The sequence below is a fragment of the Copidosoma floridanum genome, unplaced genomic scaffold, assembly GCF_036245765.1.
Source record: "Copidosoma floridanum isolate Cflo_tuat_1 unplaced genomic scaffold, Cflo_Japanese_pri ptg000020l, whole genome shotgun sequence".
NCBI classification, from domain to species: Eukaryota; Metazoa; Arthropoda; class Insecta; order Hymenoptera; family Encyrtidae; genus Copidosoma; species Copidosoma floridanum.
In genome coordinates, this window is record NW_028321897.1 from 29,580,576 (window position 1) to 29,599,765 (window position 19,190).

Genomic DNA, 19,190 nt, shown 5'->3' on the forward strand with positions numbered 1-19,190 from the left:
ATTTTGGCCACGACAATAATGGGTGACAGCCAGCCAGCAGGGTCGAAAAGCCGAGCCGCTTCAGCCAGGACACGACGCTTTGTCAGTGTATCGCTCTTGTTGAATGCAGGGGGGGAAAACTGAAAGCAATCAGCACTCGGATCCCAAGCAATTCCCAACTCATTCACTGGACCATCCGTGGTGAAGTGAAGCCAACTCGGTCGCAGCAAGTCTTCGACTTTCAAATCGTGCAAGAGAGATGGCGTGTTTGAGACCCACTTCTTGAGTACGAAGCCGCCCGCCTTCAGAAGTTGAACCAGTTGATCTCTGCGCTTTCTGAAAGTAGTCACTTGAGTTAATTGAAGTGAGAAACGGTAAGAGAGGGGCTGCAAGTATGCAAGCAGCGTCTTGGGTTGCATCGTTAACATGAAGGACTGTTAACGACCAGGGTTGTTCGATCTCTTTGCGTGAGCGTTGTTGCTCGAAAGGAGAGAACTGTGAGTCTCGGGTAAAGAAAAGTTCCATGGCTTTATGACCGTTGTTGGTCAATGACCTCCTGACCACCTTCGTTCAAGCGTCGTTGCTTGACCGCAGTGGCCAGGCGGTCCTGTTGAATAAGCAGTTGTTGCTTTTGATGCTTGCACGTACAGCGTTAGGGCTGTGAGTAATTTTTGATTCGAGTGGTCTCGTGCTGGGGACCACTCCATGTACGAAGCGATATCGGCAAGCGGCTGTTGTAAGCCCTTTGTCACACGGTATAAGAAGCCGTTCTAACCTCAATAGAACTGTCGTGAGAAAAGTGTGCTCCAGCCACTCTTGGCTCTCGGCCCGCACAGAACCACACGTACACACATGTATACACACATACATACACATGTGTGTGTGTGAAAGGGACGGACAGATATGTATGATTATTGGAGAGATCACGAACTGCATCGTGCCCTGCAGCAGAATGTAGTAAGATAACCACACATAGGCGCACGTACACACACGGACACACACGTATAGATGCACACACACACACACATGTGTGTGTGAAAGAGAGAGAGAGAGAATGATACATGATTTTTTGAGAGAGAGAGCGCGAACTGCATCGCGCCCTGCAGCAAAATCTAGCAGGATAGAGCACTGATAACCTCCTGGTGCCCGGGCGTTTCCGCATCGCTGCACTCGGACGGGCACTCATTGCACACACCACTGCGCGACGAACGCTGGTTCAGGGCGCGAGGATGACAAGGCAGCGTAACGGTGGCCGAGCACACAGAGCGAGGAAAAGAGCGCATCCCATCGTGCGCTCACGGGGTGCAGAGAGGGGCGGGCTAATAAGCCTGCTCTGGGTATCATAACCTGGCTGTCTTCCACGAGTGGGACCTTTTGCACTAGCACCGAGATCGTTCCCCCCAGATCCGGCTCAAAGGACCATGATCATAAAATCTGCTTGAGCTTACTGGCCGGATATGGGGGGAGGATGAGATGCACGTGGGCGCAATGATCGCCTATATTGAAACTCAGAACACACTTTATTGAACAACTTACTTGTGTTTTATACAGATGGTTAAACCGTCCGAAGCACCAATCAAAGCAGGGTCGCGCTCGACCCCCGAGAGACAATAATAATAGTAAGAAACTTAAAGGTATAGGTATTATAGAAAATCACGACGCTTCTCCTCTTGACACACTGTTGGCTCTCTCGGTGCTTCTTGCAGAGCTCTCTACTCTTTTTTTTACAGTCTCGACAGGCTCTGTCGCTGCGATGGTGGCGCTGGCGTGGGCGTGTGGCGCGGGAAAATTAAACAGAAATTTATGACATTTTTGTTACATCTTGAATATAAAAATTCAAATTTCACTTATAGTATTGAAGACAACTAATATTATTTAAATTTTACACTTGTTACTGTTAATAATAAGAGCGGGCAGTATGATGTACATATAACAACATAATAATGTCAGAGTTAAGAAAAATTAATAAAAATTATAATCAAACGATACTACAATTTTAAAAAAAAGTTATGAGATAGTATACACGCTACAATTTCTAATAGCTAGCAATGATAGCATAATAGTTTAGGCTACGATTCTTGTAGTTCGAGGGAATTTGTAACGCGTGCTCACAAGCTCGATACTCGGCCTTTCGTTACTTGGCTCACACCTCTGAGAATCTACTTTCGCACAGTCATACTCCAACTGTGGTCCATTGGTTCGGAGGCCGTGTGAAATAAGGTTGCTTTTACTGTGTAAGTGATTGATGTTACAATTAAATCTGAGGCAGTTTTTCACTATGTCAATGACAGTAGCATTTAGATGCACAGTAACATAGCATTGAAGAGCCTAATAGGCATAGTTCTTAGAAACGGCTGTAAAGTATATATTAAAAAAACCAATTTCTAATAAGAAATGAAAAATTTGTAGCTTTAATAATAGTAAAATAAAATTAAAAAATAATATTTCAGATAAAAACAAGTTAACAAATGAAACAGATACAAATATAAAGGTTGTACACAAAAACAAAAAATCATAAAAACAAGCTTTTATGGCGAATGTTGTTCTACAGAAGTAAATTCATCATACTTATATAATTTACTGTAACAAGGACTATTAGAACTGTTTATAAGAGATGTAGGTTTTATATAACAAACATGACTGTGAATTTTTTAATTGTGAATAGCTTTATTTCTTTTTTTCTCGACATTAGCACTAAAGAATGCAAAAGATCATCGTTGCAATCGTTGTTTTAATTTAGTATAGTACGGAACTAAAACACGTAATAGTAGTTTTCCTACGAGTTAGAAAAGTCTTTGTTTGTGAACCGAGAGGTTTGCGGCCCGAAGGCCGAAGGTGAGGTCCGTAACGAGGTTCGTAAAGGAGACTTTTCGAACGAGTATCGGAAAACTGCTTTTTTGCCTGAGGAAGTACCAGCCTCCCAAAACCACCCAAAGGCGGAAAAAATATTCTTCCGTGCTTAGGACAATTAGATTTTTGTCTTTTAAAAATTTTTGCCAAAATTATGCCTAACAAAACTCGCTTCGTTAATTTGACAATACTACTGTTTTAATTCAGTAACAGAAATTTATGTGAATTGGAAAAGAGTTCAAAATAATTTAACCATAAATTGACTTAACATAGTATTTCCTTAGAACTCGGAGCGTTTTTAATTGAAACTAACTTTTAATCGCATTAATAGAGCAGAATCTTACAATACAATTATTACTTGACGTTTGGTAAAACATCTTAATTTACTTAGTACTAAGAATTAATAAAGCAGTAATCTAAATTATAATTAAAGGTATTAAAGGGATGAGTAAATTATTTAAAAAGTAACATAAACCTTTAACAATAATCACTTTGATTTTTTTTTTTTTTTTATAAATCCTACACAATTAACAGCATCAGAAAATTCAATCTTTTCCCTTGGGCAAGCAACAAACCTACCTTTGAATATATACTTACAAAAATTGGCTGTGTGTTGGTTTCTGATGTGGGAGTTTTCATTTCATTACATACATACATACATCCAAACGTACATACATGAACTAGAGGGGCTCCACCCCTCTGTTTGCCAGCCCCCTAACATAACATAGTGTTAATTGTATGAAAATGTTAAATGTTATCTGATTTTAATCATTATTACTGTAAGTATGAGATTAAATTTTTGATGTGTAACTTTAATATATCATCACAGAAACAATTTATAGTATAAAATTATAAAATTTTTTAAATATAATAACTTCTCCAACAAAGTAAAGCCTAAATCATAATTTTTAACGTTATTTCGGATAAGGAAATCTGAATTGTCCTTTTTTGAGTCCAAAGCGTCTATTAACTAAAAAATAATCAAGTTTTTGAAAAATTTAAATGCTATGCAGCTTAAAAAAAAAAGAAAATATAATCATAAAACATTTCAAAATGCCAAAGTTAGTAGTATGTCACTTATTTGACGTCCTCGAGAAAGCGCACTCATATTAGTGCAGTCCGTTGCCACAGTCGGCTACCTACTTAAGAGGCGCGTTTTAAATTTTTTATGTCATGTGTATGTACTACAGATATAAAGATGTACATGTATGTACAGTCATATGCTTATTAAACGTAACCTTGCATGGTGGAGAGGGTGTCATGATACTCCTAAAAGGTCACCACTCATATCTACCTGCAGTACCTTATGCAATCCCCAGTAATTACATTTGGGTACTCCTAGATATGCTAGTCGACATTCCTAAGACAGCGTGTGTATATCTACCCGCATCGCCCCATGTGTTGCTGAACAACTTAACTCGGGTACTATTGGACGCGTCACTCGATGTCTTTAAGGCAGCGTACGCATATCTATCTACATAGCTCCTGTGATGCTTCAGAACTAAACTCGGGTACTTCTAGACATGTCAGTCAATGTCCCTTAAATAACGTAAGTTTATCTACCTGCAGTGCCCCCTGGAATGCTCAGCAACTAAACTCTAGTGCTGGCTATAATAAACAAAAGTTTGATGCCAAACATAACCTTTGTGCGGTATGTCAGAAAAGCTCAGTAGATATTAGTGCCACCATTGATTAAACCGTGAACTAACATTTTTACTGCAGTGTAACTGAAATTTTTTTTTTTTCTATCAACACTAAATAAAGTGATGAGAGTTTGTTTAACGATTTATATCGACGGCTTGTATGAGAAAAAGCGCAACCCAGGAGCCCTTGTAGAAATAAGATACCTTAGGAGGTCGGCTGAAAAAAAGTACAACTCAGGTTCAGGAGAAAAGAAAGCAGTGCTCTTGTTTTCAGCCAAAAAAAGTACAGCTAATGTGTTCAGACAAAAAGAGGCATAGCTCTCACATTCAGATAAAAACAAGTATGGCTCATTGCATTAAACCAAAAAAAAGCATGGCTCAAGCGTTTGGAAGTAAATAATTACAAATCATCAAGCCTAAGTGAAAAGAAGCACAACCCAGTTGTTCAGATAAAAACAAGCATGGCTCGTCTCATTTAGAAAAAAAGAAGTATAGCTCAAGCGTTCCGATAAAAACAAGCATGGTTCTTCATTCTCACTGCTTGAATTCTTAGATTAAAGTATTACAACTTCATTTTGTCAAATAATTGTTTACATTATTTGACTAAGACTTTGATAACTTTCTTACTTTATAATTGTTGTTATTCATGTTATATCAATAAATATTGAACTATACTATTTTAAAGATGTTAGAGGGATTTTTGCAAAAAGCCAGCAGGTCATTGTATTTTAGTGAATTTAAAACATACATTATATATTATTATATAATTCTGGGTATTAATCGGCTTTTATAGTTTTTTTAGAATAATTTATAAATAAAAAATACTGAGGTGAGCAAGTATCAGTGAATAAAAACTCAACAGTTTTTTAGTATTAATAATGAATAATATGTGCTTCTACATGAGTAAGCATAAGCGATTGAAAAGCTAACAGATTTTAGTTTAACTAATAAATAAAATATGCTATTAGGTGAGCAAGCATCGGTGATTAGGAACCCAATAGTTTTTAAGTATTAATAATAATAAAAAATGTGCTCTTAAGTAAGTAAGCATTGGTGATTAGAAATCCTACATTTTTGTAGTATTATTGATAGATAAAATAAGATATCAAGCGAGTAAGCGTCGGCAATTAGGAACAAAAGTTTTTTAATATTATAAATAAACAAAATACTCTCTTAGGTAAGTAAGCATTGGCGACTAGATACCGAATAGTTTCTTAGAATCAATAATGATTAACATGTAATTCTAAGTAAATAAGCATCGGTGATTAAAAATCTAATAGACTTTAGTATAATTAATAAATAAAATGTGCTATTAGATGAGCAAGCATCGGCGATAAGAATCCCCATGGTATTATAGTAATAATAATAAATGAATTGTGCTCTTAAGTAAGTAAGCATGAGCGATTAGGAATCTAACAGTTTTGTAGTATTATTGATAAATAAAATACGATTTGAGGCGAGCGAGCATCGGTGAGTAAAAACTAAATAGCTTTTAGTATTATTAATACATAAAAGGCACTTTTAGGCAAGTAAGCATTAGTGATGAGAAATCCAACAGTTTTTTATTGTTATTGATAAATAAAATAGGCAAGTAGATGTCAGTCATTAAAATTCCAACATATTTTAGTTTCTTGAATAAATAAAATATGCTTTTAGGTGTGTAAGCATCGTTTATTAAAAACCCAATAGTGTAATCCACGCCCGGCATAATAATAATATACAATGTATGTATTGGATTCGCTAAAATAAAAGAACCTGTTCAGTTGTTGTAGAAAAACTTTCTAATCTCTTGAAAATAATAGAGTGTAACATTAATAGATATAACATAAATATTAAAAATTATATAGTAAGAAAGTTATCAAAGTCATTAACTGATGAAAACAGTTATTGGCCATAATTAAGTCAGGATACTTTGGTACAAGTATGAAAGCAGTCTGAATAAAGAGCCGTGTTTGTTTTTATCTGAACCTTTGAGTCGTACTTCTTCTCACCTGAATGTGATGAGCCATGCTTGTTTTCATTTGAATGTGTGAGCTGCGCCTATTTTCATTTGGGTCCAATAGATTGCATTTTTTTCTCCTGAATGCTTGACGTGTACTTTTTTCATATGATACTTAGCTATGCTTTTTTTCATACGTGCCGTCGATATATCAAAACAGTTATGATACTTTTTTTTTTATTAACTTCTTCTATCTCAATTTTGAAATAATAAAACAGTTAATTTTAATTTTTTTCCAACAAGTCATTACTTTCCCATATCAATTTAAATACTTTTTTTACTTACACTTTTATAAAAATGTTCAAGATGTCGTTTAAGGGAATATTTTCATGTTAAGTGTTTGCCACGTTTGTGGCAAATATTAGTATCTGAAATATATTTATATACTTCTGTGTGGTGATGTAAATGTCTTTCCCTCATAAATTTTGTTTGACAAGTTATGCAATTAATAACTTTACTACTTTTATATTTTTTTTTTATTGTAATGACTTTTTAATTTTATAATGGTGTTACAAATATTAGTCTAGAAGTATTGTCTTTAATGTGTTTTTGAAGTTATACTTCTATGGGCGCGTTATGCGTGAGGGTAAATTAACGATTTTAGGTTGGTGGCCTTGAGAAAAAGTGTGATGAAAGTGGATTTTGCTTGATTATCCCCCCTTCACCTCGTCCCCCATGACGTACTTTCGGTCCCCTCTACACCACATAGTGCCACCACACCACAAATTTTGAATTTTATGAATGGTATTTCTTTTTCTTTTAACCAATTCCTTCAAAAAAAAACCAAAACAGTTTTCAAAGAGATTCGAACCCCCGACCTTCTGTCTAGTCAAGGCCCTTACCCACTCTGCTACGAGCAAGCCCGACATTAGATATTCAAGTACTGCATATTATGGTGTAGTTCGTAACTTATTTTTTTCATGTACATTTTTATTTACTGTAAATTAATTCATTTAGTTTAGTTATATCAATTAAATTGATGAATAATTTATTTAACAATGAAACTGTACACGAAATGGTAATTGGTTCATAATTTTATTTTACTAGTTAACAAAACTGCTGATAATTCAACGTCATACTGACGTCATCCTCAGGGCAACTAATAAAAATGTACAACAAGAAAAATTACAAAATTGAAAGTAACGAAAATAGCATAATATAAAAAAAGTTTTGTATGGATACCAATGCAAGTGTTAGGACAAAACATAACTCTGAAATTGAAGCAAAGGAAACTTAGTACACAATTAAAAATTTACAAAAATAATTGTTTAGTAAAAAAATTTTCTCTTTCAGGCATAACATCATAGAATGTACAAAAGTAAAAACAATGATCTATATATAATAAAGTAGAAGCATAATTGAACTAAGTATCTTGGTTTGTCAACATCTTCGAATACTTCGCCTAATTTTATGTACGTGCATCTTTGCGATACTTAGTTCAATCATGCTTCTACTTTATTATATATAGATCATTGTTTTTACTTTTGTACAATCTATGATGTTACGCCTGAAAGAGAAAATTTTTTTACTAAACAATTATTTTTGTAAATTTTTAATTGTGTACTAAGTTTTCTTTGCTTTACTTGCAGTGTTATGTTTTGTCCTAACACTTGCATTGGTATTTTTACAAAATTTTTTTTAAATTATGCTGTTTTTGTTATTTTTAATTTTGTAATTTTTTTTGTTGTACACTTTTATCAGTTGCCCTGAGGATGAAGTCAGCATGACGTCGACATATCGGCAGTTTTGTTAATTAGTGAAATAAAGTCATGCTCCAATTACCATTTCGTGTACAGTTTTATTGCTGATTATACGACTATGAAGCAAGTGTGTAGATGATTTACCTTTGAATAATTTATTTAATAAAATAATTTTTTTTTGTTAAATGTTTTTTCAAAAAGTTAGAAATAAGTATATTTCATCCGAGCATCTTTCCTGTGTATTAATAGATATTTTTTTACTTATTATTAATTTGTTACTTTCTCATAAATATATAATTTTTTATACAATTTTCAACAATAAAAAAACAAATTTTTTTGTACCATATAAAGACAATAATGGATTTTTATTGTATTTTATTCTGTTACAATTTTTCCATTCCTGATAAAAACGTTTTTTACATAGCTACCGGGGGAAAGTTCAGAGAATTGAGAGGAGCGTGAATATAAGCAGTTAAGCTGGCAATAGTTTTTTTCTGTGGATGTACTCACATATTTGGTTTTACAAATACTTGATCCCCTCTTTCTAAATCTATTTAAAAACCAACTTATGGATCCATTTGAAATTGGATAGGTTTGTCTCAAAGTAATCTTTTATACCAAAAAAAAAATTGGGAGATTTCTGCAGATAGTATAAGTGCAATTTTACGTATTTTTGCCGTAAGGTTACATGTTAAATAGAGAACTTGCATGCAGCATGGATTCATGAAATACAGCCTTTTATTGCTAGTGGGAATCCTTAAAAACATATAGCAATAGTAAAATCATCAATTATTAAATGCTACATTACGTAATAAAATATTTTCGGAGTACGTAAATCGGGCTCCTATTCAAATCGATGTCACATGACCAGGACGTAATAACTTCTAAATTTTTAAAGGTTTATTTGGCTTACGATTTATGATGTCAAGTTTTGTTGTGAGATGTCATTATGCCATACTCAAACACGCTTCGAATGAAGCAGACAGTCTGTTTGTTTACAAAGTTATATGTCCGGAGTAACCGTATTTAAAAAAGTATGAATCCAGACTTTGTTCGAGCCACATCTGAAAATCTACCAAAAATAGATTTAGATATGTTGTTGACGCACATTTATTCTGGCGATAGCTATGAAAGCATAGAAATGCGATGCGTGAAGGCAAAAAGGTTGGTTTGACATCTGGGTGTAATAGATGCTGTCGATACAAATGTGATACAACATACGTACGAATTGAAAAAAAATTTGCAAAATAATGTTAAATTAATACTTAATTGGTCATTGCGTCCAAGTTATGAAGACCAGGCTATGGGATATGTTTAAATACAGTGGAAAGGGCCAGAATGGACAGTCTTGGCAAAAGTATGTCCTGAAAATAAGATAAAAAATATAAATTATTATGTTGAAATAGTTGTATGTAAGCAAATTGAACTATCGTCAAGGCCAAGTGTCACGGCTGTGCTGCATCTCAAGTTGGATGCAAACATGCCATTGCAGTTCTAGCTTGGGTATTCGCTACGTGCACAATTTTGAAGCAGCGCCACCAAGGAAAAAACGAGAACTATTGGTCTGGCACAGCAGAAGGCAATATTCGCGATATGTTCTTGATACCTATAGAAACACAGTACCTCGATAGATACACGAAAAGTTCTGTGTTTATTATATCATGAACTAATACAATGTCTCAAGTGGTACAATCCTATGTGAATAACTAAGGACAAAATTTGTACTACAAGCACTATAAGCGCTTGAGTATTACTTCAACACAAGTCCGTGTACTGTGTGATACGTGCTACGTCTTATTAGTTTGCAATGTAGTCAACACAGACCTCCTCTGACCAATCAGAGAGCTCCGTTAGCCCTATACCGGCGTGTTCACACAGTATGTACACACGTTCATGCGATATGCTTAGAGGATCAGGCCCCAGCTAAAAACTCTTAGAAATACACAGTATCCAATGTATTTCATAGCGTTTTTTAATGAACATGCCTGAGTAAAATATGTACATACTACTCATAATTTTATTTAAAATTCAACCCTTAGAATGGTTGTCGATGTATAAACACATAACTTTCTAATCATAGTAATGCTTAGCAGTCTGCTAGCAGAAGACAAAGATATCGCTTAGTTTCACATATTAGCATAGGTATTGCTGCGATCGCTTTTTCAGCTTGTGCACGTTGCGAATACAGGAAATCTGAACAACCAGCTTGCATCAATGTCTAATGCTACTGGAAAAAACCAGTATTTTTGGGAGTGATATCTATGATGAAGTATCAAGAGATAAGAAAAATGCTTTTAAAAGCATCAAATGAAGACAAAGTAAATAATAGTTATAAATTTGTCAGATCGATTTTGGATCATCCAATGGCAAAAACCTCCGGGAGTCACATTGTATAATTTTTTTATCCGAATACCGTGCAAACGTTATTCCTACATTACCAAGCAGTATATTACAAAGGAGCCTTGGGTAACGTAGACGATTTTAAAAAGTACGGTTCATAATTTTCGACTTACGATAATTGTCTTCTTGCATCCAGAGTCACTTGTCAGCAAGCTGACAGTTCCTCGTGGTTTGGATTGAGGTATGGACGTATAACTACTTCATTAATCTATAAAGCTGCTAGTACAAAAAATACTCGGTTTTCAACAGTTTAGTTCCCCAGCAATGCAAAGAGAAAAAGATTTGGAGAGTACTATTTTGTCCATAGTTGGTCAACAGTCAAAAGCAAGATTTAGAGAAAGCAACATAAGGAAATCCGGGCTTATTATAAAGGAAGATCTTCCAATGTTGGGAGCATCTTTGACCAACAGTGCTGTCATCGAAATTACATGTCTAATTTATCAAGATACAGTAAAAAATTACTATAATAATAGTAGTTGTACAATAACAAATAAATATGGAGCTCAATTGCATTTGCAAAGGTATTTTTCTGGCTAAAACTGTGGCTTCTTTTGTATTGCAAGTCTTCATTTTCAAAAAGATAAGGACGTTAGTATTATCAAAGAAACTTTAGACATTAATTTTATAACATCCATCATAAAGAGAGTGGTCAATTTTTGGGACAGTAGTATTTTCCCTCATTTAATGAAACTTTAATTTACAGGATAAGACACGTATACAATAGATGTCTAAAAAATACAACAATTTATTTTACATATCAAACGGTTTATTTCTGGATTCTGTTAGTTAACCAAACCTACAGCAAGAATCATGGCTAAATCGATGCAGTCCAATAAATTTATATCCACTCTTGTATGAATGTTTAACAATTGAAAATGTCTGATCCTATTTATGACTCTGTCGACGTGTATTCTCTAACTGGCTATTTTCTTAGTTTAAATTACATCATTCTTTTTAAGCTTCACATTTTGTAGCTAACAAAGAGGTCTTACTAAAACACATTTTCATTTGGCTACAGCAGTATCAATATTTTTAAAACTACGATCTGAAAAAATTTTTCTGTTTTCCGGCAAATGATTAAGGCAATCACTGTTTTTAACGAGCGACATATCAGTACACCTACCACCAACTCCTCTCGATGTAAAAATAATCAGACCATCTGGACTGACAGCTAACAAGAACTTAGTTGTTTTGCACTTTTTATAAGCAAACTACGTCGAAGCTTGATGTACAGCGTTTGAGGGCTTCTCTATTTCTGTTTCAAAATGATGTTATGTACATCAAAATACTGATATTTAAATTATTTTGGAAGGTTTGTACTAATTTTATGATTATCTGGCCAAACTATTAACTCACGTAAATATTGTGCTACAATTTGAATACTTTCTTTAAAAACTCTTTTGGTTTGACTCTCAGACAAACAAAATTCACTAGTAAGACTAGAAAATGACAAACTTGCTTTAATTTTTTTTTAAAACTATATAAATATCTTGAATACTAAGATTCGAAGCCTCCTGTAGTACATTAATGAAAAACATACAGTCTTTTCTGATACCTAAAAACAACAATGAATTTCTTTCTATTAAAATTTTATTACAATTTATAAAAATATTATCCTTTAACAATTGACTTTGAGATTCCCGTTCATTGTTAGAGTCATTCGTTGCGATGCTGGGAGTGTACAGCAATCCATCATCTGACATGCTAGTACTCATATCAATACTTTTTGATTTCTGAGGAATGTCATAACACTCATCAGGAGGACTCAAAACATGAGATTTTATCAAATTACAGGTGATGCTTGCATCTATCAACATAATTTTGTTTGTTTGAACACTTTTTTTGTAAACTTTTAGTTCGACTTAGACATGTTTATGTTCCACTTCAACACTGCACTGACTGAACTTGTTCTGTTTTGGTTCTACAGATACCGATGATGGCCTGGCAATCACTTCAGGTTCCGCTTCTGTACCATTGATATCAACTTGACTTTCAGAGAGAAAATATAAAACTCCGTTGGATGATTCCCTTGAAGTTGATGTGTTAGAACCATCCAGGGGGTCTCTTAAATGTTGCATAACAACATATATTTTATTTAGATGAAATAAGTATTATGATTTAATATTGATGATTGGGAGCTTGCCATGGCAGGATACTTAAAACTTCTTGAGCAGAAACAGACTCTTGCGTTGCTTCAAGACAAAATCGAGGAACTGTATCGGGTCTTATGATTTTCCTACATCCCATAATCTTTCACTCTCTGTAGTTTTGTAGGTCGTATTGTAATTTAACATTATAATGTTACAGTTGAAGTTCTATTTTCAATAATAAAGTATAGCAAACAAACAATTAGATGTGCTTAAATACTTACATGAAAGTGACTTTCGTAGCAATAACTGAATTCTATGATTTTTTTTTTCAGGACACTCTACAGCTTCACACCATCGTTTTTGCTGTAAAGGGTTGCTCGGGACGGTTAAAAAATTTTTAGACGGTGTTTTTGCTGTTGTACTTTTACAACTAGGTACAAAACAGTACTTGTACCAATTTAAATTGGATTTCTTTCTCGTTCATCGGTTTATCATTGTAGTTAGTTCGTTTTGGTAGGCACAAGCAGAAAAACGAACAAACCCACTTATATTCCAAAGTTCTTGCGTCATATTAACGTGATAGCGGTTTGAATTTTGTATAGAGTTTAGATTTTTTATTCTTAATTTATTAGAGCGTCAAACAAAATGTGTGACACGTTCAATCAGACTATCATTTACTACCGAAAAAAAATGAATTCAGAAAACATGCAAGTTTTCTACTGCGATTTTTTAAAATTAAACATAGAAAAAAGAGTACAGCTAAAATATCAGCCATTTTTTTTGTAATTATTTAAGTAATCGAAATTTTTTTATACAAGTAATCGAAAAATTTGACGAAAGCGCATAGTCTTGTACGGGCCAGCCTATTCATTGTTAATATTGCATTTTGCCCTAATATATTGTTATTAATCGTTAATTTATCAACCATTAAAACATTAATTAAAACCATACCCGATCAACGTAGGTATAATCACTTATACGATAATTGCACCACCTTTGTACACAATATTGTTTCATAGAAGGTATTGTTATACTCATAATTGTAGTATAATCTATATAAATTCATAGAAGTATAACTTCATACTTGGGTACCCAAGCACTTACTGCCCAAATGAAAATTTGTGTAGGCCATTAATTTTACTTAAAAATATATGATATAAAGCTATAGTAATCTGTGAGAGTAGAGATGCGCATCTCAATGTTGACCAATGTTATCGTTTTATGCATACGTAGACAGTTTTCACGCACGGCGCTCCCACATACACAATAATAAATACTCAACTTATGTCTGGCAAGTTCTGGCGCCCTCTAGCCTGAGCTTTACACTGTACACTTCAAACTGGTAAACAATTAAAGTTATTAAATACAAGAGTCAATAGAAATAGTTTGCTAGTTTTTTTTGAAATTCTTAATTTTTAAACTCAAAAATGCTATCGGTAAAGGAATCAAGTATTATCTTTGAAATTGACCTTTTGAGTAGCTCTTTAGAGACTTTAAGCCCTTTATTGGCAACGCTTACACTATCTTCAGATCACTAAATTAAATCAAATAATTGAAAATTGTCCGTCCAAGAAAAAAGCTACATGTTTCTGGTGTGCTACTACCTCTTTTATTAGAACCCTTAAAAATAGCACAACAAAGTACTGTCAACGTTGTGAGAATTATTGATTACACTGATTGACAAAAGTAAATGCCACGTGTATAGGTGGGTTATCGGTCGGGGGACAATAAATAAATCATGCAGATGGTATGTGAGGGGTCGGTAAGAAGTCGAAGGGGGATGATAGAAATCGTGAGAAGTGTCAGTGAAGCGTCTGCAAAGGTTTTTGTTAGAAAACTAAATAGTTAAAAATAACAAAAAACTAAGCAAATTTTAGTTTATGTGGATTGTCTGTGAAGGGTTGGTGAGAGAGTTTAGGGAAATGATCTTCACAAACAGCTATATCATATAGGTAAATATGTACTAGTTAAGCTACACCTCCTGCACACTTTACGTGCTAACTTTTACAATAATTCGTTATTCCATGATTTTTCAGATGAAACCTTAGAAAAATTCTGTGAAAATTGATGAGGGTATATGGGGTGGCCACTGCGTTTGTATAGCGTGCTTCACACGCAAAAAATATAACGTAAAGGTATTTATGTGCATAACTTTACTGGTGGGGCTCCACCCCGGTGCACTCTACCTTTGCCAACCCCCCACTACTCTAACTCAAATGAAAAGTTATTTAATATATAAAATAGTGAGATATATAAAAATTAAATCTAAGCCTTTTAAAACTGACCACCTTAGATTAATTACTTTAAGAAAATGTGTAACTAAAGTAGATGTTTTAGTTTATCTCATGGACCCCACCTCACTACATCACACCACTGAAGCGCATATTCAAAGAAAACAATTTTTTGAATTGATCTGTTCATGCTACACCTTGTTTTCAAAAAAAAAAATATAAATAAACAAAAACGCTTTGCTCGAAAATTCAACTAGCAATCTTCTACACATTAACTAAGTACACTATCCACCTTAATACAATTGACCCCTAATAGTTAATTTTTTTACTTTAGAGCTCCTAGGAAAGAAGCAGATAGATCTACAGAATGACTGAAATATCATCCTACCTTTTAAGTTCAGAATATTAGTTGTACTGTCATTTAAAACCTTAAAAAATTTTTTTTCTCTTTCAAATTTTATAGTTTTTTATAATTCAAGCACTTATAATATTCCTATTATGTGGAGTATGTAGGATTTTACATTCGTTTATAAAATAGAGATCTTTTATTGGTTTGATAGCTGATCATTTATAACCATGTACTGTTTTATCACACTGAGCAACGTTCTGTTTTGTTGAAAATTTTTAAATTGTTATTTTACTACTTAATATGTATATATATACGTATATTCAATATAGCTTCTTTCTGTACACGTTCTGCTATATGGCGGAAATCGTATCGTGGCTGTGATAAGGGCTGAGCGAAGCCTCTGTTACAGCTAAAGTACTATCAGGTACATAATACTTTACCCAAAACATCGCTTATTCTCTTTGATGTCTTCAAAAAATCACTGTAAAATCGTTCTCCTTTCTATCCATCCTTTTATATGTTTATGTGTATATAAATAAACGTTCATACAGTATTCAATATATATAATATAATAACCTAAACTTTGGAAATGAGGAAAAACGCTGTATCTTGGAAGATAAGCAAAATTAGCTAAAAATAACAATTTTGGCTTCGAAAGAGACACGAAGTGCACAAATAAAAAAGGGGTTGGACTACGCACAAATATTGCCATGATTTTATCGTTTTTCAACTATATCTTGAAAAGGATTATTTAAAAAAAAATTACTTTTTAGTATAGCACATTGAAACATTAATACGAACGTTCACAAAATCTTTTAAAAAATTTTTGATATAACATAAAGTCCCAAAATTAGAGAAACACTCGTATCACGAAAGAGAAGCTAGATTGGCTAAACATATTTCCACGTACAGAAAATAAGTATCAAGTTGTAAAAATATGTATTGCACAGACTCATACAAACAATCGTAATAATTCTAAAAATTATAAATGTCATATCTCAAAGGGAAAGCTATATCTCGCCTATCCTACCTATAAATTTGTTTATTCTCTATCTAGTGTTATGAGAATTGTTGTCTCGTGACTGAAACCTATATTCCTGTTATTAATTTATATGGATCATTTTACTTTTAGAGTAGTCAAAATTTAAAAATAATGTTTCTATGTCTCATACAAAGATTCCAACGAGAATTGATTGTACATATATTTGATGTCATATCAAATGCACGAATAGTACATTATACACCTATGAGAAGCGAAAGTAAAGTAAGTCTCAGATCTCACGTATATAGTCGCTCAAGGCGTAGCCTGCACCAATAAATCAAATGTTTTGTATGGCGTAATGGGACGCAAGTACCTTTTTCCGGTGCAGTATGGTAAAAATTTTTGTTTCGTTCTACATTACACAATCAATAACTCATACATGTATGTATACATATATCATAGCAAATATGGAAGTACATAGAATGCGTGAATCACGTATAACATAAGTAGTATACTACAGTATATGAGCAGTTGTGCGTTTAATGTACACTTAGGAGTACCAGGCTCTTAAAAAAAGTAAAATTTACGGTACACCTACAGAATTTTTTTTTTTTCTTCTTTACGCGTCCAGAAATTCGAGAAAATTTTTAAACATGCAAATAGTACAGAAAAATTAACTTTTTTTTGGCTTTACCGGAAAAATAGCTCAAAAGTAGAAGAAAATTTGATCCATTCGAAAAAGAGTGAACTCTTTCGCTTGTAACTTTTTTTTATTCAAATTATATAAATTCTGTAAAAAGGCTCTAAAAGTGCTTTGAATGAGCTTTTGTTTAATCACCAAATAAGTGAAAAATGTCTACTCTATTAAAAAAAACAGGTATTTAAAGTTTAGGCTTCAGATTACAAAAAAGCAATTATCTGGTCGATTTCTGCAACAATTACTTTTTACTACCGTATCCTTTGACTAGATTACCATTTTTGACTTTATCAGCGCACAAATAAAAAAATTTTTAATTAGCTTGAATGAAAATTCTAGTTTGCTCAAAAATATTCGTTGGGTAAGAAGTTGTGGTTGATTAAAGTTTTAGTTTAAAAAAAAAAAAAAAAATAAGAAACATTTACCTTGATGATTAACAAATCAATAGAAAACTATCCGTAACCTTAAACCTGACCCTTATTTCTGACTTTGTCAGAGCTTACATTAATTTGCTGAAAATAAGCTTTAACTTGAGCTCTGTTGGAGTAAAAAACAATGATCTTATGAAAATTTCTGGCTTATGTTATCTGACACATTATATCGTTAAATCACGCTTTTAAAAACTTTCCTCAATTTACTCAAACTTACCTTGAATTCAAATGCTATAGTGTAAGGGGTTAAATCTGCCCTTGAAGGAATCGATAATTTGACTTGGCAGTACAAAAAGTCATGCAAAAAGACGCTCTCAACCAAATTTTTAGATCTCCGTCACCCAGATATGCCCCTCAAAACCATAAAATTTTAATTTAACTTTTTTTAGGCGCATTAACAACTAAAAAATTTTTTTAATTCACAGAGGTGTGTGTTTTTACTGCAAATAAACATAATTTTTTTTTAAATGTTCCGTGCTAAACTTGGCTCACAAAAAATCTTGTAATGTTTTAATCTGTTTTGAAGTTAGGCTCCTAATTAACGGATAATTTTTAACATCATATTTTTTATGTATTTTTATCGTTCTTTCGAATAGCGATGAAAAATTCAAGATAAAATTGATGGAACGTTGCCAAAAATTAAAATCTTTTTTTTTTTTTCTAAGACCCTATTATATTTTTAGTGAAATGTGTTTATTTACTACTGAAACAAGTACGTTAAAAACATGTGTCGTGGTTGTAAAAGTATTTTAAAAAAATTTTTTGGTGGCTCAAATCCAAGAACTAAAATAAAAAAATCTCCTTATTTTGGATATTTTGGAATTTATTAATCATCAAAGATAAAAATGTAAACATAAGAGTGAGAGAGTTAATTTCTTGCTTGAAGCCCTCCCATGCGATATTGTGACGGCGAATGTCGCTTCGAGGTGTTAACCCACCAGTGGCACCCTTTTGGTGAGTAAAGTTGGAACTGTAACCAATCATTTTTTTTCGAATAAAGTATAACGAGCTGTTTCACTATATCAACTATTACACCGTAAAAAATATGATTGGCTTTTTACAACTCTTTTATTATCTTCATATTATCCCCCTTCAGCTGCATAATCCAAAACATTTATAGAAAAAATATTTTTTTACTTTGCACCAAAAAGTTTAAGCTTGAATTTTATGAAACGATAGACTTCAAACTACTTACACTAGAAAAAAATGATGATGAAATTTTCACGAAAAACCTTAGTGTAGCTCCTTTCCAGGAGTTGATGTCCAGGTCCTCAGAATACTCTCGAGAACGATCATGATTACCTCTACTAAACTTCTGGGATTAACAGAATCGTACAGAAGCTTACGCTTCTCGGAATTTTTTCAGAGAGATCTTCAGAGGTTAAACGGAAGCTCTCAACTCATGAAAACTGAATGACTGCTCCAAGAAAATACCGTTCCTTCTATGCTCTCAGATTTCCTGCAGGTAACAACTGATGTGAGACTTACTTGAGAACTCCGGAGGATGCAATCGTATTATGGCTCGCCATGGTGGTATCATGAAACTTTTGAAAATTATTTTTGGACCGATTTTTGTTAACTATACATATGCAGATGCCAAAAATCAGGCGCAAAAACCTTCTCAAAAGTTACATGATACTACCTCCGGAAACACTTTTAAAGATAGGGATTCATTTAAATTTTATGTATGTAACATTCAATCTACTACTTTTGCCGGGCTACTTTGTTAAAAAGCTTGGGATTTAGATTACGTAGTTTTTCATATAATAATTTATTAAATCATTACATTATTAACTTACTATCCCCCAGGTTACTGGGTTAAAGTACTTGGGGTTTAGG

At 33.3% G+C, this 19,190-nt stretch overlaps 1 protein-coding gene and 1 pseudogene across 6 annotated transcripts in view; both read left to right on the forward strand.

Annotated features, from left to right (window-relative positions):
• The window catches only part of Asator (tau-tubulin kinase asator), a 552,963-nt gene that overhangs the window by 286,838 nt on the left and 246,935 nt on the right, over positions 1 to 19,190 (forward strand). The gene's annotated exons all lie outside the window — the stretch shown is intronic.
• Positions 9,202 to 11,267, forward strand: LOC149374428 (uncharacterized; annotated as a pseudogene).